We start from the raw sequence: 21,585 nt of genomic DNA, 5'->3' as shown, positions 1-21,585 counted from the left end.
AGAGGTGGACTGAAGGGGGAAATTCACCAACTTCACATCTCTAAATGACCACATCCCAGATATCTAGCTCTCGAATTTTTTCTTGGTCTCAAACCTTTCAGGGAACAAGTGATTATTTTGCTAATGATTTTTTTCCTTCACCAATAAGAAAATGTCAATTTTTCTAAGAGCTCTAATAAACTCTTTTTTCATTTAAATTAAGTGTGATTGTTCCCAGGAAAAAAAGAATTAAGTGAAGGATGCTAGCCAGAGGTTCCAAACTATGCAAGAAATTTGCCATCTGAAACCAAGATTAATATGAACCTTTCAATCAAATACCTAAGTTTCCCCAGTTCTTCCTGTAATTCCGACCTATTCCTTCCAATTCCCTGCTGTTTTTAAAGTGTCATACTCCATTTAAGTTTAAAGAATGATGAAAGGGCTTCATATGTTTTTTTACCAGAAGAAAATTATAAAAGGATAACTTTAAGATATATTAAAGTATAAAAATCTCATCTTACACAAAGATAATTTTTAATTATATACCTGAAACAATATATCAATTACCATCTTCTTAAAAGCCTCACGAACAGAACAATACTTCTCCCATCTCTGGCTCATTTTCTCAATAAATTTCTCAAATATTGCCAAATGTTAAAGAGTCATATATGGCTTAAACATCCTATCATTTCCCCAGCACATGGAACTGTCTCCAAGAAATTCAGATTTAAGAATGAGCCCTTGATATTATCCATTTGTAAAGAAATGGAAAGACCTAGGAGAAAGCATGCTAAGTGAAATGCGGCACAGAGTGGCAGTTGCATGGTTTCCCTATGTGGATGCTAGAATTAGCTTATAAACTAAGTAAATGTCCTATGTGGTATGTCAGTGTGTACAAATGTACTAACTGAAATATAGTAGAATTAAGAGAGAACTCAAATAGTGTAATTCTTTAAAGGAGCTAAGGCAAAAGTCAACAAAATGCACACCAAGATGTGGGTACTTGAAAAGGGTGGTGAGGGTCATGGGGAGATGAGCAGACAACAAATGAAGAGGAGAAGGTGGGGGAGAATACAGTCAAGAATCCAATGTACATCCTACTAAATTAAAGAAAGTGAGGGAAGGGACTGGTTGGGAGGGAGGGATGAGAATGTTGAAAGGAAGCATTGTATTCATGAGCTGCTTTGTTAAATGGCAACTCCTTTGTACAACTACTTAAAGATGATAAAACATTTTTTTTTTTAATGATCCCTTTAACTTCCTGAATAGAGTCCCAGGGGCACAACAAATAGGGGAAAGACTCGACAAATGGGACTACTACAAATTAAAAAGTTTCGGGCTGGGGATATAGCCTAGTGGCAAGAGTGCCTGCCTCGGATACACGAGGCCCTAGGTTCGATTCCCCAGCACCACATATACGGAAAACGGCCAGAAGCCGCGCTGTGGCTCAAGTGGCGGAGTGCTAGCCTTGAGCGGGAAGAAGCCAGGGACGGTGCTCAGGCCCTGAGTCCAAGGCCCAGGACTGGCCAAAAAAAAAAAAAGTTTCTGCACAGCTAAGGTCATAGCCACCAAAATAGAAAGACAGCCAAGGATATGGGAAAGAATATTTACCAGCACAGCAACAGACAAAGGCCTGATATCTGTCATCTACAGAGAACTCAAAAAACTAAGTCCCTCCAAGCCCAATAAACCTATTAGGAAATGGGCAAAAGAGCTAAAGAGAGACTTCACAAGAGAAGATATAAAAATGGCAAAGAAACATATGAGGAAATGCTCAACATCCCTGCTAGTAAAGGAAATGCAAATAAAAACAACCCTGAGATACCACCTCACCCCAGTTAGAATGGCCTATACCCTGAACTCAGGCAACAACAAATGCTGGAGGGGCTATGGGGAAAGAGGAACCCTTCTCCATTGTTGGTGGGAGTGCAAATTAGTACAACCACTTTGGAGAACAGTATGGAGGTTTCTCAAAAAGCTCAATATAGACCTACCCTATGGCCCAGCCATACCACTCCTAGGCATCTATCCTAAACAGCAAAACCCAAGATATCAAAAAGACATTTGTACTTCCATGTTTATCGTGGCACAATTCACAATAGCCAAAATATGGAAACAACCCAGATGCCCCTCCACAGACGAATGGATCCAAAAAATATGGTACTTATACACAATGGAATACTACATAGTGATTAGGAATGGTGAAATATTGTTATTCGCAGGGAAATGGTCAGAACTCGAACAAATAATGTTGAGTGAGACAAGCCTAGAACACAGAAAACAAAGGGGCATGATCTCCCTGATATATGACTGTTAACAAAGGGAGATGGAGAGACAGTAGAGACCAAGTCTGTGAATACTGTATATGTTCTTGATACATTGTATATTGCATATATGTCTACCTGACCTAGACAAGGGATAGAAAAACAGGTCGTAAGATATCACAAGAAATGTACACACTGCCCTACTATGTAACTGCACCCTTTTTGCACAACACCTTGTAAAAAAATTTATGTTCAATTAATAAAAAAATTAAATTAAATTAAATTTAAAAAATGATCCCTTTAAGAATGTTCCTGAAAGGGTTTTAAAGAAACTTTATTAGAGGTAGTATGAGCTACTCAAGTACCTCAGGTCATTTGATGAAAGTATAATTTTTCCCCTTAAAACTGAGGAATTAAAAAATATGGGAATTTAGATAGGAAGGCTTTTAATAGAGAGAGAGAAAAATGAAAACAGGATGAAATGAAGGAAAGAAGGATGGAGTTAAGTTTTTCTGTTGAACTGGATAAAATATCCTGAAAACATATACCACTTCACATTCACAGCCAGGATATTTGAAAATACAAAAATATCTATGAAAAAATTTCTCTGAGAAGAATTTTAAAAATAAAATAGTAATTATTTTTACACCAATAGTGGGGCTTGAGCTCAGAGGCTAGGCCTGTCCCTTAGCTTTTTCATTCAAAGCTAGCCTCTACCAATTGGGCCACAGCTCTGTTTCCAGTTTTTTGGTGGTTACATGGAGATAAGAGTCTCATGGACTTTTTTTGTCCAGGTGGCTTTAAGCTGACATCCTCAGATCTCAGCCTCCTAAATAGTTAAGACTATGAGCCAGCACCCAGCCAAACTAACTTTTTAGAGGGAAAATATTGCAGATTGACCTCTTGGATTAGATAATATTGCCCACAATTTTCAAAAGTCCACTTTAATTCTTATTGATGTGTACAGTAGTAAAAAAAAAACCACATGTTTTTTATAGATCTGCAAAATTAATCTAAAAGCTTTCACATATTAAAATAAGTGCTAAGATAAAATAGTTTGGGCTCTGTGTACAATTAATATACACTAATAAAAAAGATGAAAATGGCTTAAAAAACTCGAGAGTTCTGTCAAAAATGTCTTTTTAAAATAAATGAATTTAGTCCTCTTAACTAGTACTATAAGTCAAATGTAAGGGTCCATTATCTGAGAAACAGTCTGATGTAAGAGAGGAAAACTCACAGATTTCTCAGAGCTAGGACATGTGAATTCAGGTTCTGCCACTTTAGTATATATAAGATTTCAGGCCAGTTACTTAGCTTCTGAGTCTCATTTTTCCTAAACACACGGTGGAGATTATATCCCCACAGTTTTTACCAGTATTATTAAGAAAACAAACTTAAGAAAGTTTATATCAAAATATCATATAAAATTTTATACAACATCCACTATGATCCAACAATTGTTTACAATGAATGTTTTAACAGAGTAAAACCATTAAGGAAGTAAATACGTTTTCACTAGTAACACACAAAGTGCAGCTAGAAAAGATTCCTAGTTACATATGACATTATTCATTATATTGCCTTGGAATAGAGAGATGGCAAGGAGACAAAGTCACCACATTAATACAAACAATTTTATTAGCATAGTTTTTCTCAGATACAGCAATTCCAGTAGCATAACAAAGTCCAGTATTTTTCACTGCCAGAAACTTAAACCAGTAAAATCATTCCACGAGAAGCCTCTATTCATTGAACAAAGCAATATTTTCAATGAGAATCAATCTATTTAATTTTGTAGTGGGAGAAAAAAAAGGAGACTACCTCTGGTTTTAACTACATTTAGAAAAAGTTCAACCACTTGTCACATTAAAATGTACAGAGATGTCTCTTCTAGAGTCAAATATGCAATAGAGAATGGAGAAAACAACCAGCAAGCAAGCACAACTTTCCAATACTTAGAGAAACAAACTAACCAATACCCAAAAAAGAAACTGAAGCTATAAATTCAAATAAATGGGCTGCAGGGAGACTACACAGACCTGCTGTTGCTTTAATTGCAGACAATTCAATTCAGCAGCTGTTGGTCCAAGCACTAAGGTTCACTGCATGCTCTTCAATGTAACCTTGAAATATTGTCATTCACTCACTTCTCCACATCATCTAAATGCTGTCCAACTAATGAGGAGTGAAATCAACTGTCAAACCATGCATCAGAACAGAACACGATCTTTTAGCTCTTAAGCACAGGAGCACAATGTTTTCAAGATAATAAGGCACGAATGGAGTTGAAAGTCCTTGACAATAAATGATAGTCAAACTTATCAAAAACATGTGGCTGAGGGAACTAAGCTGTTCTGTTCTGGAAGAAAGTAAAACTTTCTCAATGTTTCTCATTTGCAAGGGTTCTTTGTAACAGCCATACAATAAGCCTTTCAAAGAACATTTGCAAAAATATCTGATCAGAGCCTTCAAGTTTCTTATTATTATGGAGTAATATTGTTTTAAGAAAATATTTAAGAAATATTCTTGAAGCAATGCCATCTTATAATACAAATGGCATGGGGATGGAGTTTTTTACTCTCCCTGCTTCCAGCACTTGTTTTCACCAATAGAACACATAAATAAAAATAATAGTTAATGTTCATCAACCTGAGTCATGAAATGAAAAATAAATTAAGCAAACACATGTACTCTGGAATGCTTCCTATGTGAAGTTTCCTTACACTTAACTATATGTTTAGATCTATAAAAACCAATTAACAAATATAGGAGTTAAACAACTAAAGAGAAACATAACATACTAAGTGTCTAATAATTGCCTTTTGCTTCCAAACACAGTGTCTCCTGTGCAAACACTCTAGGCTGTATCACATACTACCAGTTGCAGAGGTAAGACTTGAGAAATTCAATACAAGAATACAGCAGAGAAGCATGCACAATTAAGGGATCGGGGCTGCCAATTTAAAAGAAAACCCAGATTTTACACAGCAATCTGCTACAAACATTATAGCTCAGGGCAGGCATGTTTTATGCAGCTATTTTGTTTAGCTCATTAGAATCCTATTTGTCCTTCAGTACAGTTGAGCTGGAGACAAAATAAGAGAGAGAAATACACTTTGAAACAAAAGGGAAATTTCAGAGAAAATAAAAAATACTATACCTGTATATTGTACCAGGAACATTGTGACACTCTTCAGGGAACTGTCTCACGTTGTATCCTACTGTGACTTCTCTACTACTAGCTTCTCTCGGCAAAAAAAAAAAAAAGCCAAAGCCCCTCCAAGCCCACTACACACTATCCCTAACCCACCCCCCCATTGAGAAAAAAAAAAGAAAAACACCACAGCCACAATTCAGCTCAGATCCGATGCTTCTGTTTAGCTCAGCTCCAGCCGAGCAACTGAGCTCTAGCAACGGAGCATAGAGAGGTGGATTCTGATGCCAGGAACACTTCCATCCACTTCACTTACACAAAAGCAGGCAGTGGAAAATCCAGGAGCCTTGAAGACAAGGGCTGGAACTGGCTCTTATGAATTGCTATTACTGCATGTGTCACCATCCATCTCCAATGACAGACACTTATAGGCTGAATTGGGAGTGGAGGGGGTGGGGTGGAGGAGGTTGGAGAGCAGGTGGAGAAGCAATTAGCAGTATGTTCATCGGAGAATTCGTTCGGGATTTCATACATCAGTGCCTAAAGAAACAGCATGCAGTTGACAAATCAGAACTTTACGATTTGCATGCCTTAGAAGAAATCTTAGCTTACAGCTCCAAACAAAATAATGTTTTCTCACACTCTTACAAGGCATAGAAAGTAACCCCTCCAGTTTCTCTTTCCTCTGGCTACCCTTGTTCCTGAGAAATCAACATCCAGAATGAATATTTCCTAATTGTCCCTAAAGAACTGTATTTAAAAGACTGGAAGCAAAGGAAATATACAATTAAATTCTATTGAACATGACATCTCTTAACAAAAAGGCAAGAAGCTAATTATTTTAAGCCAACTTTTCATCCCCAGTCCCAGTCTCCAGGTGCAGCTTTTACACTTGTAATTAGCGGATCACACAACTTTTGTGCATATATTTAACATGAAACAAAGGTAATCTATGTCTACCTAAAACTAATATGATTAAAGTCAAGGAGAAAAGCCAAGAGCTATGTGCGGGACTCATTTGATAGGTAACTTTAAGAAGTCACTTTATTGGCAAGTGTTTTACTTTTACTCACCAGCTAAACATTTTCTTTAGACCAATTCTAAAATTATGAGTAAAACAAAGAGGAGATGGCATCTTAGGGAGGATACCTGATACAACCAAAGGAGTATTGGGGGTGGCTATCAGGAAACCTTGGTTCAGATTCTACTTTTATAATTTTCTAGCTATGTGACCCTGGATGAGTCACTTAACTTTTCTGAGCCTTAAGTTTCCTTACTTATAAATTGGAGACAATAGAAGCTATCTTGACTGTAGTACTGTAGTGAAAGCTAATGAGATAATGGATTTAATGATTCTTTTGCAAAGGGATATACAATTGTATTCAACGATTATTCCTATACCCTGAAACAAGTCTTGCTGCAATGACTGAAGGGAAACACCTCCCTCACATAATGCAAATAAAAAGGACGAATATAATTTTCATGAAACTGTCCAATTCTTCAAACTAGAAATTAAAAAAAAAAACAGTTTGTTTTGAAAATTCCCAGAGGGAATATTTTTAAGTATTTCTAATGTGGCATATATCAGAAGCTTACTAAAGAGACTAGAATCGTATAATTCTTTCTTTTCTGAAAAGCTGGTCCATTTTCCTTCCTATGGTCGGGTATTATGTTCGATGTAGAATGAAAGCTATTGGACAATGAGCATCTCCTTTTGTTAAATGTTTCTATTTACCTGGCACATCCCAGCGTGTGGGGAAGGATTTGAGTTGATTAAGTAAACGAAATCTACAAGATAAAAACCAAGACATGTGTTTTGAGGCTCCAAGCTGCCTTGATACTATATATACAGTGACCAGCTGGCTTACACTGGGACATAATTTTAGCACATGAAGTCCTGGGGTGGCCACACCTGGGGCACTAAGTGAACCAGGCAATGTTTGGGGAACATTGGTTCAGCCAAATCCCACGTGTCCTGATTTCCATCTGTATGGTGGTTACCCAAGTGTGTGTCCATCCACATGGGCCAAACAGGAAGCAGCCAAAAAAAAAAGGTGGGTCCTATATGAGGAATATCAGATGTCAGCTCCTTTTGGCCGCCCCCCCCCCCAGTGCCATCTGTGTCTTCAAACAAGTACTTAATCCAATTCTTGTAAGAAGAAAGAAAACTTTTTCTAATTGACCTTTGAATGTCACTTCAACTACTGAAAATGCCAGTAACACAGAAATCTAAAATCTATATTACATCAATGGGGAAAAGGAATATGAATTACAAAGGGTTAGGTAGCTGGTAGCTAAGACCAAATGAGCCATTAAAAGGGGTGAAGAAAACAGGTACTGGAGGCTGACGCCTGTAAACCTAAGTTTTCAGGAGGCTGAGATCTGAGGATCTAGCTTCTAAGGCAGCCCAGACAGGAATGTCCATGAGATTCTTATCTCCAATTAACCACACTAAAAAAATCTTAAAGTAGAGCTCAAGTTGCAGAATGCTGTTTGTTGAGAAAAAAAAATGTCAGAGACATCACCCAGGCCCTAAGTTCAAGGCCCAAGAGCAGCACAAAAATAGGGGTAGGGAATGGAAGGAGAGACAATAAATCTAAAGTGGGTGCTTCCTTTCTAATCACAAAGCTATTTGCTGGTATCTCAAATCTCACCTTCATCCTAGAAAGTACTGGCCATTTGACATACTGTGAGTAACCCTTTACTACCAAAGCCACAATGCAGCCTTCCATCTGGCTAAACAGAATAAACATTGAAAAGGCACTGGCCACTGTGGCACTAGAAGTCCATCTCCCCTGGCATATGGAGGACCAAAGAGGTGGGTACAGGTCTCCAAAGGCCTCATCACTATAACCATCCACCACAGCCTCATATAGGGCAACAGTGGCCACTAATAAATGTGTCCCAATTTCAGCTTCTGAAAACAAGGCTTACTAAAGGCTTTAAAAGCCACATTGGGCCAGGTGCTGTTGACTCACACGTGAGATCAGAGGATCAAAGTTCATAGCCAACCCAGGCAAGAAAGTCTATGAGACTCTTATCTCCAATTAACCACCAGAAAACCAGAGGTGAAGCTGTGGCTCCAAGTGGTAGAGCGCTAAGCTTGAGTGGAAAAACCTCAAGGACATTGCCCAGGCGCTGAGTTCAAGCCCCATGACAGACACAGACACACAGACACACACACACACACACACACACACACACTAATATTTGAGTCCAGTGGCTCACACTTGCAGTCCTGGCTACTAGGTAAGAAAGAAGGCAGTCTCTGAGCATTCAAACTATCTCCTCTACAAATTCTAGTTTGAAATTCATATTCCCCAAATGTTTCATAAAGGTCACTCAAAGTAAAGAGAAAAGGACAGGGAAGATAATTTTTTGTTAGCTCCTTTTCTGCAATTACAATGCAAGGATCTTATCAAGACCGTGAGTGACAGAGTGTCTCAAAAGGCAATGAGGTGGGAGGCAGCAGTTTCAACACAGATTAGCAAGAATGAGAACAAACTCACCAGAGCATCCCACTAAAAAACAAACACACACCAAAGAAACATCGCAGTTTCCATTATCCTGATTTCAAGCTCCAGAATGTAAGCACTAATGGTTTCCTAAGCCATTGCAGCTCCACCTCAGCAGCCAGCAACAAGCCTGACTGATCTTTTCAAATGAATCTCCGTCATTAGCCACCTTAAATTCTGGGTACTTTGTCAAACACAAAAATCCCAGAGGAAGATTTCAAAGGACCAAGAACTTGGACCAGTTGACCCTAAATGGAGAGAAACAACACTAATTTGCTAAAGCTTCCACAAAAGAGAAATGTTAAGAGTGTGGAAACAAAATAAAAGTGAATTGATTTGAACTAGAACAAAGCTTTATATTTTCTGAATTAATCAAATTTGCACCAAACTCCAAGAGTTGAAACAGTTCAAGCTCCTGTAAACAGTACTCTCTAAAGTTTGATTTCACCTGCTTGAAAGCCTCTAAATGAGCCAAAGAGAAAAAGGAATCAGAATGGATTCCTACTGATTTTGATTTGCTGTTTGACCCTAGTCAAGTCACTTCTACTTTCTTAGCCTCGACTTGCTTGCCTAGAAATAGCTGGCATGTGGTTATCTATTAATGGTCTATGCCAGTTGTGAAATTTAGTGAGAAAACAAAGGATGTCCCAATTTGTCCCTAATCTCTAGGAGGCAAAGAGGTATACCATTCAAACTTTTAAGGGTTCATGTTCCTACCTTATTTGGGCGTGGGACTCAGGGCCTGAGCACTGTGTCTTCTTTTTGCTCAAGGCTAGCACTCTATCTCTTGAGCAACAGTACCACTTCCGCTTTTTCTGTGTATGTGGTACTGAAGAATTGAATCCAGGGCTTCATGCAGGCTAGGCAAGCACTCTACCACCAAGCCACATTCCCAGCCCCCTACATTATTTTGAAATCGGTTTCACATGAGAGTTGGTAACTGATCTTGAGGCTCAGGAATGATTAACCTAATATATTCCTTTTTAAAGAATGTGTGTCCTCTTTCAGAAAGAGCTTATTTTCCCCAAGTGAAAGCTACTGTTAGTAGTCTAGCTGCAAGATAGGAAGAAAAAGGATTAAGAATGATCTAGAATATACTGAGTACCTACTATATGCCAGACATGGTATGATATTTTATGTAATTGTCTTAATTGTTCCTCACAATGTAGCTTCATGCTGGGTATTATTATCTGCATTGTAAAGCAAGAAAATGGTGGCTTACTTATATTAAATGATCACTTAGTCACTCAACCAGTAAGTAATGGATTGAATGGGACTGAATGTAGGTAATCTCAATCCATCACTATACAAATATTATAATTGAAGGCACACTTCCTAATTCCATGATCCAATTGGATGTGCTTAGTGAATAAATCACATGCTGAATCCATACAGTGAAAATAGGCTCCCCTGCAAGTATACTTGTTCTTTTTAATGTTATCTGACAGTGTGGTGTAATAGTACTGGGTATAAGAGGCAGACAGAATTCTTTGAGTTTCTTGAGTTCTGGTGTATGGACAAGACCACATCAAGTCTCAAATTTTCTTGCTTGGCAAATGTAGAAACAAGTTCCTCCATTTTCAGGTTGTTGGAAAGTCACTGATGTGATACCAAGTTACCCTCTACATGGCACAAAATGACTTCAATAAATGAAGATTAGAGCTATCTTTGTATTTTAATTAACACAACAAAAAAGTAAAGGATATAATGAAAAAGGAAACTCAAATGGTCTTTGGCTATAGCAGAGTTTAAGGCTTTCTTTCAGTGGCCCACCTACACCCTCCGTAACTAAGCTCCATCTTGTGGTAGATAAGCAAATTCATTGAGCAACATAAATACTAATAGTGCTTAACTAGTAATGAGGAGACTTGTCATTTGCTCATCTAAACAGTAATTGTCCCTACTTTCCAGAAACTAATACTTCCAAAGCGTTAGGAGATAGAAGAAAAGCAAGTACTTATTGAGCAGACTTCTTTTTCCCAATGCCTCAAGGTCTGGCTTCACTTCTTCCCATATACTTGTGGTCTTCCATCTCCCAGTTCATTCTAGTTTTACTGTGTTCCTTGCCGTGCATGTAGCTCTATCTCTGCTAATCAACATCAAGTGGTATTTATGGACTGTGTGCTTGGCATATCACAAGATAAAAAATTGAGGAATATCCTAGTTAGTCAAAGAGATATGGCCAAACAGAACCTAGACACACAGGTAGACTAGAAGTTCAACAGTACAGCAAATACAAGTGTAAGTGAATGATTTGGTTGATTTCAGAGCTACACAAACTACTCTAATGATATACACTTAAAGAATTTAGAAAAAATGTACTGATATTTCACAACTTAACTTGAAGTGCAGAAGAGGAAGGGTAAATGGATATGTGGCAAAAAGTCAAAGTAAAATGTTAATTAATATCTGTATTCACTATATTCTTTCAACTTTTCTGAAATATTTGAAATTTTTCACAATAAAAGGTTGAGAAAACAGCATTTCAGAGGAAAATAATTATATGGAGAAGTCTAAAGCAAACTGAGCAAAACTGTAAAAGCTAGTACACAGAATTCACTTAGGACTATGGCCATTTCTCTGTATTTGAAAGTATCTCAAAATAGTGATCTTTCATTTAGGGTCTTAGTTGCCCTTTTCAGTAGAGCATACTAGGTAAATAGTGGTAGATAAATTAGAAAGAATGGAAGGAAGGTGAGAGATGACAAATAACCCATAGATACACCTTGAGTGCTCAAGTATATACAAAATAAAATATTAGATAATACAGGGAATTCAAAGAGTTAAAAAATAAGCCCATTTTACCTCACAGCATAGGTGAAGAAATGCCAGAGCAGATCTGGAAGGGTAACTGTCTAGAGCAGAGTTTTATTAAGACAGAAGAATAAATATTGGAAAGGGTGGATGGAGCCAGATTATAGAGAATGCCAGGCTGAAGAATTTGGCCTTTATCCTAGGGGTAACAGGAAGCCATTTATGGTATCTGAGTCAGGAAAAGAAAATGATCTAAAACTGTTTGGCTAGATAGTAAAATTTGTTTGGGCACAAGGAGTTTCAAAATGTACTTTTAAAAAAATATATTCACATATTCCTGGCCTTTATATCTATTCTACATATTAGGACAAAAGAATTTCCAGTGTTCTGGATGCTGCATATTTGTCATGCATTTTTCAAGCAGCCACTTCCTGATATCTCTTTAGTCTCTGCCCCTTCCTCTTGTAAGGGAAACTGACTAGTGCTTCCTTCACCCTTGCTCTCTCAGGAAACGATAAATAATCCTCATATATTCCTGAAATGCAGGTGGCATGCTCTCAAACTCCAATTTCTTTCATGATAATCAAACCCAATTACTACAGGGATCACTAATTTCAGTTGGGAAGAATGTTCAGCTGAGTAACATGTGAAGTACAAGAATGTATGCTCCGTGTGCAGAAGGAAAGAATTGTTCAAAGTGACAGCAGTTTGAATCACTCTATATATTGAAAAGAAAAAAACAACAACCGAAAGATGGCGTTGCTGAACAGTGGGGTAAATGATTATGGTAAAACCTCTCAAAGAATGCCAAACTAAAAACTAGAGTTTCTGGCTGGGCATGGTGGTACATGCCTCTAATTCCAGTTACTTGGCAGGGAGGATCGCTATTCCAGACCACCTTCGGCCAAGTTAAATTTAGATGTTATCTCAAAACCAAAAGAGAAAGGACTAGAGGCATGCCTGAAATGGTGGAACATCTGCCTAGCAATCATAGGGCCCTAAGTTTTTCTACACCCAGTACTAATAAAAAGAACCTAAAAGAGTAGACTTCCTCCATCTCCTATTACTCCCCCTCCCCTTGCAAGCCCACCCTCCAATCCATTCACATCACTCCCACACTGTAAATCCTGTGTTGACTTACCTCTAACCTACAGGGCAGTGACAGTGCTTCTTAGGAATCAGCTTCCTTCACTAAATGCCTATAGGATAGACTTCCATATTCTTACCCACCTTCCCTTCCCTAAATGTCCAATGGTTCCTATGTAGTATCATATCTTTTGCACAACTACTCATTTTTCCATGACTGCTTTGCCTGTGTTAGTGGTTCCTCCTGGTTGGAATTTTTGCTAGCCATTTCTCCAACTAGAGTGTAAGAAACACCTACTTATTCTTTATGATTCTACAAAGTCACACTTGAGTCTGTTAATTGCCAGTCTCCAGGCATAATTTCTGTCCACCACCCCCCAGAGCATCTTGCATACATGTCTGTCTTTGGGAGCCTTTCACATTGGAATATAATCAAATCATTAGATTGCTTGTCTGTCCCTCTCTAGAGTATAAGTTCCTTAAAAGGCAGGCAGTGATTATGTCTTTTTGGCTGTCAGTAATAGGGCTTGAATTCAGTGCCAGGGCATAGCACCCTTAGCATTTTCATGTAAGGCTGGCACTCTACCACTTGATCCACATCTCCATTTCTGGCTTTTTGTTGGTAAACTGAAGATAAAGGAGTCTCATAGACTTCTCTGTCCATACTGACCTTGAACTGTGACCCTCAGATCTCAGCCTCTTGAGTAACTAGGATTATAAGTGTGAGCCACCTGCATTTGGCTTATACTTCCTTATTATATTCCCAATACTTAGCACAAGGTCTGGTCCTGTATACATACTTAAATGTTTATGAAGTGAGGTTGAATAGCAAGTGCCCTTTGAATTCAAACTTAGGATCTTTGAAAATTATGAAAAGTAGAGGAATATGTGACCAATGTAACCCTAAGGAGGTGTGTTTGATGACCTAACTGAAGAAATGGTAGGAGGGCATCTGTCATGAGGCCTTATTGTGGGACAGTCCTTAGGCCAGGAAATTCTCACTGCAGTTGTTGCTGATAAAAGAGCAGATGGAGTGGATAAGGACCATTTCTAGGGATTTCTCCATCTTTATCTTTCATAGGACAACAATGAAGCAATGTTGTTTATATAACATTGGCCATACAGTGTTCCAACTTTCTGAATTACAGCCCAACTTTCCATTGTGCTCTGCCTATAGATGTCTTTCAACCAGTCCTGAGTTGAAAGTCACTAACTTATACAAATCTTATTCTCACCTACCAAGGAATAATATTTTATAAGAGATCACTGAAAAACAAAGTATCAAACAGAAAAGGGAAAAAGAACTAATAAAAATCTCTTTGCCCTTCTGCATTACCAATCTACTCATTATGTTCCCACCTTACAATGTTTTATACTTCTTGTGAGCAGAGGAAAAAAAGAAAAAAATAAAATTTCAACCAAACTTTAGTTTTTGTAGGCAAGAAAAAGAGGAGCAATATTAGACAGGGAAGATAAATGTTTAGACATATCATCAGTAGCCACTTCTGAGAAGTAAACATTAGGGCTGTTTAAAATAAGTAGCAAAAAAGCAATTAGCCCTTTCTGTACACTAAACTGAGGTGTATGCTGAATAAAAAAAAAAGAAGTCATTTTTGATCTTCCAAAATGTCAAACTGGTAAACACTTCACTTTTTTGTACATATAAATTTAAGAGCCAAGCCTCGCTTGAGGAAGATTTAAGAGACATAAAATTTGTCTGAGATATCTGCCAAATCTCTGCAGCAGAGACAGAAACCCTGGAAAAGCTGACACAATCATAACTCTCACAACACCAACAGCAGGCTTGTGCAGGGTGGATGCACAGAAAGTCACTGTTCAGTCTAAAATACTGTTTGTAAACAGAAAGGCAGATCATTTGTTTATCAGCTACCTGGTAGCTCTTGTGCTTGGATATCCCACAGAGGAAAGAGACGGGGGAAAAAAAGGTTAAATCCCAAATGGCACAAAGCCCAACTTTCAGCTAGGTAAAACTTCATTTATATGAAGGGTCAGGTGGTTAATATCTACTTTCATTTATTTTAATTGCTCATTCTGTGTTTTCTCTCTGTGTCTCTCTTACATTGAAGGAGGTATTTATGATTATCTAGTATAAAGCTTAACAGTGCTATCACATAGTATGCCTTCAATAATAATTCATTGAAGGATTTGAAACACTAATTTTAATGTTGAACTTTTTTCTTCATAGAGGAGAATGACAGATTCTTTTGGAATACTTAGAGGAGCTTATTCCTTATAGAGTAATATTATTTTATCCAGAAACTAATGCTTAGGACTTCCATCTCTTACAGATGATTCATTTTTGCAAAATGGGTTTATTTGTAAGGGAAATGAAGGAGAAAACACACTGTAAGTTGCTGAGTAACAACAGGACCACAGACACATTTTGTAGAGAAAATATGTTATTCCACATTCACTCAACTGTATGTCATTATGGTAATCCACTACATATGTCTAAGATCACTTAACAATGCAAGAATACAGTGCATACATGGGATGTATTCTGTAAGTAGGATTAACTGTGGAATTCAACCAAGGTCTTCCCTGGGGACATATTGCTGAAAAATACATCTACATGACATTTTAAAAATAAATTAACCAATGACATCAGCTCCCATGAGATGCAGCTTCTCGTACACTCAAATCTCTCTCAGTTTTCTATAACTGTCTGCTGACAATCCCATTCCCATAGAATTTCAAACCAGAAAGAGAAACAGAGCAACTATAGCTATTTCATCTCTTCTGCATAAAGTGTATGTACACAAAGGAAAGATACATGTACATTAATACCATGTGACTCCTGACATGATAGAATCGTGTCTGAGGCTGTTTTTATTATACTATGGTCACATATAACTTGCCCAACAGAATGTTCAAAGCCTGTATTCACACAAAGCCCAACAGGGACTGCAGGAAGATGAAGAGAGTTGAGCTGTATCGGGTGTTGCCTTTTTAATGTGAAAATGTCTTTTATCGTGAACACTTTTCTTCTCATTTTCATTTATTCAAATTTTCTTCCTCACATGCAAAATAAGAAGATTATACATATACATATATATAATCTTTGTTGTGAGAATTAAATGAGAGATCTGTAGATTCTGGAATACAATAGCTAACCCATAAAATCCACATCAATATCCAGCTAAGATTAACTATATATCTGTTATGTACCTTAAACTGGCCTAAGACCCCAAGAAAAAGCAAATTACAGAGGAAAAATTGATGCAGAAAATGAACAAAGAGAAGTTATTCTTTATAAGCTGGTCTACAACGTTTTCATATTGTCTTAAGAACACTGTGTACCCTTTGAACTATTTTATATAGAAATTGCATAGCTTCAGATTTGTGATTTATAAAAACCACCATGGGGTGACATTGATCAAGATATATTGTACTCATAAACTGACATGTTTAATTGGAACCCTATGTATAACTATTTATAAAAATCACTACCAGCATCTATGGAACAGACTGGGAGGCAATAGTAAATCAGACTAGACGTGATACATATGTCCTGAGTGGTAGGCATGCCCCAAATTAAGGCAATGGTAATAGGGGTAAAAGCATCTTATATAACTATTTTGTTTTGTTGTTGTTGTTGTTCTGGTCTGGGGGCTTGAACTCAGAGCCTGGGCACTGTCCTTGCCTTTTTGCTCAAAGTTAGTGCTCTACCACTTGAGCCACACATCCACCTCCAGCTTTTTTGGTGGTGAATTGAGGATAAGACTCTCATGGACTTTCCTGCCTAGGGTAGCTTTGAACTGTGATCCTCAGACCTCAGCCTCCTAAGTACCTGGGATTATAGGTGTAAGCCACCATTTGTATTTTTTAAATAAAAAAGTACCATTGTAACCTATTAGAAAAGAGAGATATGAAAAGGTCAGAATGAAAGTCATATGTAATTAATCACTTTTAGAAAACCCCTATTATTAGTTTGTGTGTATCTAACATTACCTGATACTTTCCCCATGTGGCATACAGATATACTTGACATAGGTGAGATTTGTACATGGTTGGTTTATTTTTGGCTTTTTGGTTTGTTTTTTTGTTGGTCATGGGACTTGAGCTTGGGGCCTGGGCACTGTCTCTGAGCTCTTTTGCTCAAGGCTAGCTCTCTACCACTTTGAGCCACAGGTCCACTTCCAGTTTTCTGGTAGTTAACTGGAGATAAGAGTCTCACAGACTTTCCTGCCTGGGCTGACTTCAAACCATGATCTTCATATCGCAGCCTCCTCAGTAGTTCGGATTACAGTCAGTGCCTGACTTGTACATGTTTTTTAAATGGGATCTACAATACTGTATGGACAGTTTTATGACCCGAATTGTCTCTCAATATGTAATAAACATGTTTGCACATAATAAATACACTATACTAATATCATCTTACTTGGTAATAGTACCACAATTAATTAGATCACATGTCTAGTATTGGACATTTATGCTTTTATTTATTTTCTCTGGCATTAATATGAACAATTATAAGATAGGTTTACTGGGAGCTGAAGCTTTGGAAACAGCATGGTTGTTTTCACAACAGAGAGTTCTAGAAGTTGAAAGCTATACTCAGCTTTTTAAGATTTTTGATATATATGGACAAATTGCTATCTAGAAGGGCTGTATTAAATTATAGTCTCACCAGCAGTGTCATGAATAGAAGGAGATGGATTTGAGAATGATGTCAAGGATGGAATCAAATGGGCTTGGTAGGTAGAGAAGAAGGCTATTTCCTAGCAAAGTATCAGGGGAGGAGCATGAACAAACAAGTATAAATTATGAGGAAATAAAGGTAAGATAACCAAGGAAGATTGGAGAAAATTACAAAAGTATGGGGATTTTAATTTACTGCTTTTTCAGCAAGCGTAGAAAATGTACTGATTTTTCATATATTTGAAACTTTCCTGCCCAAAAAAACTTGAGTTATGTTCACGTGAATGTACTGATCTATTCTTCTCATCTAGTAACCATCTAGTATGCCAAATACTACTTGAGGATTCTATGCATAGGGAAATGAATGAGAACTGGTCCCTGTCCTCAAGGAGCTCACAGTCTACTATGATTAATGGAAGAATCCATAGACTGGCATCCTATGTTGTGGTTCCGGCTGGAATAGAGCAAAGTGTAGGATCCTATGGAAACCAGATACTAATTAATATGTCCATTCATGTGAGTGTGGGGGAGATCCCCACAGAGGTGATGTCTGATCTAAGTCCTGAAGCCTCTCGAGGACACTAAGGCAGGAAGAATAACTTTACAGAACATTAACCCACTCTTGAACAGCAGCAACAACCTCCAAACAATCTTAATGCACATAGGAGCATAGCAATATGATACCCATGATATAATACAAAGGATAACAGGCAAATAAATGGTACAGACTCTTAAAACAACCTTGTTGGCACTAATACAGTACTATTCACATCTACCTAGTCCTACCAATTTTACCTCCTAAATTCCTCTCAAAGCAGTTTTGTCTCCTAATGTATCACTGTTTTCAGGTCCTTATTATGTCTCTGTAGAACCAAATACTCAATCCTACTTATATCATCTCCCTCCAATGTATTCTTCCCAGAGTCATTAACTACATTTGAAAATCTGATTATGGCACTCTTTGCTAAAACATTTAAATGATCTGTTCAGTAACTGTCAATATTATTTCTCAAATGTCAATTACTTGGAGTATAACTTGTTAATTTTTACCATATTCATACTGTTATTTACTTAATATTTGTCCTTAAATCAACTTAAGACTGGCTCCTTATCTATTTTTATGAAACCAAATCCCAAGAAACCTTAGCTTTGATGAAGTAATTAAATTTTGTTCTCTATAAGACACATTCAAATATATAACTAATAAAATTTATCTTTGTGGGAACAAAATATAATCAAAATTGGTAGTTTTATGAGATCCAGTCAGCCTAAGGGACATATACGAATTTCTCAGCATGACAGTTGATTCTTCACAAATTAGCCTCAACACATGTTTTAAAACTCTTCTTAGACTATTACAACTTCCTTGTCCCAAATAATATGCACCCAGTCATCCTGAATCTGTCAATAGTGAACAAACTTCCTACTCTTGCATGATTATATGCCTTGAGCTGACCCCTCTGTCTGCAATGTCTCCTCTCTACTGTTCTTTGCCTGGAAAATTCATTATCCTTCTAGACCTATTTGTCATGTCATGCTCTCACAGACTCTTTCTTGATTAGCTCTGGCCTAAGCACTCCTTTGTGGAACTCCCCACAGTACTTTGTAACTGTTTTGGGGATACTAGATACTATAGTACCTCAAGAGGTTACATTTCCAACATGTCATGTAGGCAGAGGACATGGAGATCTAGTGACTTAGGACATTTTAAACAATAAAATAAAATGCAAAGTACTATCTGGGTTCAAATGTCTTAGAGGTAAGACATATTTCATAAAGAGAATCATATAATCCAGAAATATCCATATGGACTTTAATTTTGGCAGACACAATTAGGTATGGCTGTAATAGCAGTTAAGCTAATTTGGCATTGGCAGCTACTTTACAGCAGTCAAATTCTGACATAGAATTTCAAAATGAATCATTTGGATTTGTGCCAGGATGATTAACTACACCTCATAATTATCTGTCCTTACCACAACTGGAAATTTAAGAACAAAAATGATTATCAGGACAAGCAAACCATAGTGGAAAGAGTACAAACTTGATAGTCAAAAATCAGTACACCCAAACCCCAACTCATAGGTCGTTAAGGATCCATGCAACTCTGGGTATTTAATTTTTCTGAATTTTAGTTTTGGGGGTAATAGATGTATGTACATCATAAAACTCTTAAGGTAATGTAACACTGTTTACAATGATGCCTTGGACATTATATAGGCTCCACCAATAGCAGTCATTATTGTCATCCAACAAGATAACTACAATTCACGTTATCTGCTGCACCAGGACAGTGAATGCATTTCTTAGTCACTAGGCTTTCAAACTGACAACCACAAATTGTGACTAAGAATAATCAGAAAGAAAATGCCTGTTAAATAAACTTCTTCTTAGATTTAAATCAAACTCACACCTGGAACATACCACCACACTTCTTTGTATTCTCCAAGAATTGATCTCAAATCGGGTTCCCCTAGGATGAAAAGAAAAATCACTCAACCTTAATTTTTGTCTTTAATTTATTTGATACAGAATTTTCAAGCTATTCAAATCGTCATGTTATTTGGAGCTCAAGCTTTTCAATATTATTTCTCAAAACATCCCTGGTAATATCTCTTACTATAATCAGGCAAGTCCATGTGGTCTACCCACCCTTTTCAACCTCCAACTGCGGTATCAGTATCCTTCCTCTGTCCATTTAAAATCTCTTTTGTTTATTTGGAGTCCAAAATAAAATCTCCTCTTCCAGAAGGCCTATCAGGATTGTTCTAAGAGACAGATGCAAGACTTCAGCATATTCTGGGTTAGGCTTGAACTTCCACAATCAAATTCCTCACTCATGTTAGTATACCTTTAGACCCACCCCACAGGACCTTTTACACACGTTTGTAACGATGGAATAATGTACTGTTTCACACAGTCTACTGCATTTTGTATCCTCCCAAGTAGTTTGTCAATAGTAATGTTGTCAAATTACTGGAAGCCATTAAACTTCCCAGAGTTTTAAATAGATCCCATCTGATTTTCACTATCACCAGGACACTGCACTGAACCTTTAAAGACTTCTCAAAAACAAAATCACATCCCTCTTTTTTCTATCCCTTCTAAAAATTGAAGGGAAACCGTCAAAGTCCAAAGACGTGATTGGGAAAAGGGTGCGTGGTTCAGGAGGCTCAGTAATCAGAGGCTGATATTTTGTGTCCCCCCCCCCCCGCCATCAAAGAAACAGAAACAAACATTTTGACAAAAAGTCAAGTTCCAAAGACAGTAAGGAATCCCCAAGCCTCTAGAGGAAATGTGAAGTGTGTGCTGGAGGGGGCGGGGCCGGAGGAGGAGCCTCCAGTCAAATCGGGACTGCAAATTGAGACAAGAAAGAGATTACCTGACCCCTCCGAGCTGTAAGGCCCCAGTCACTAACCCTAACATAAGCCCTACGGTGGGCATAGGGCGGGGGTGGGAGCGGTACCAGTTAGTGTGACTGAACAGAGAGTTGGAGTAGGGGGGATAGAGCAGCGTGCTCCGGAGGCTTCAGGCGAGAGGCGCCCACTCCAAGACTAAGCCTAGACACCCCCTCCCCTGCAGAGGCGGAGCTAGGCGGAGTTAGGCACCGAAGACGGCGGCCCCGGAAGCATCCTCCCCTCGAAGGCCCCCTCGGTCCCATAGTCCCCAGCCACAGTCACTCAAGTTTTCTTCCTCTCTGACCTCCAGCTCCCGGCTACCGAAGCGCTTAGTCCTTAAGCAGCCGCGGAAAGCCGGGCCGACGCGGCAGCTCCTGGACCCAGAGTCCCTTCGTTGCGCCAAACGTCACACAAAAGTCTTCTCAACTTCGCGATTCTCACAAACCGGCCTACGCCTGACTATGGGGCCTGAGGCTAGACACCGTGGTGGCGGCGGCTGCACCTATTGGTTACCGGTCACCAGGGAAGTCTGAGGCGTGTACCCCTGCCTTCTGGGAAATGTAGTTTCAGGTGGCTGGGAGAGGGGGGCGGAAAGCGGGCGGGAAATCCAGTATTGCCATTGGTGGAGAGATGCAAGTGAAATGGAGTGTGGGAAATGGAGTCAAGAACGCTTCTTTATACAGAGCACCCCTATCCGTGTCCCATTTCAGGTAGTATCAGGGCGGAGTTAAACAACGGAGGGCATTCTGGGTACTGTAGTTTGGAAT

General features: G+C 38.3%; 1 protein-coding gene across 9 annotated transcripts in view; it reads right to left on the bottom strand.

Moving 5' to 3' along the window:
* The window catches only part of Enox2 (ecto-NOX disulfide-thiol exchanger 2), a 293,814-nt gene extending 272,447 nt beyond the window's left edge, over nt 1-21,367 (bottom strand). For 3 of the 9 annotated variants that reach the window (XR_007209419.1, XM_048336775.1, XM_048336779.1), the window contains exons 1-2: nt 21,123-21,367; nt 19,834-19,893 (exon numbers count right to left, since the gene is read on the bottom strand). The gene's annotated coding sequence lies outside the window, so the exon portion shown is untranslated. Of the gene's footprint in view, nt 1-19,831; nt 19,894-20,886; nt 21,095-21,122 lie in introns of those variants that run through there. The other 6 variants (XM_048336776.1, XM_048336780.1, XM_048336781.1 and 3 more) reach the window with 4 other exon arrangements.
* Between the last annotated feature and the right edge of the window lie 218 nt (nt 21,368-21,585).

Source organism: Perognathus longimembris, chromosome 28, assembly GCF_023159225.1.
Source record: "Perognathus longimembris pacificus isolate PPM17 chromosome 28, ASM2315922v1, whole genome shotgun sequence".
NCBI lineage: Eukaryota > Metazoa > Chordata > Mammalia > Rodentia > Heteromyidae > Perognathus > Perognathus longimembris.
This window is presented reverse-complemented; position numbering and strand designations above follow the sequence as displayed.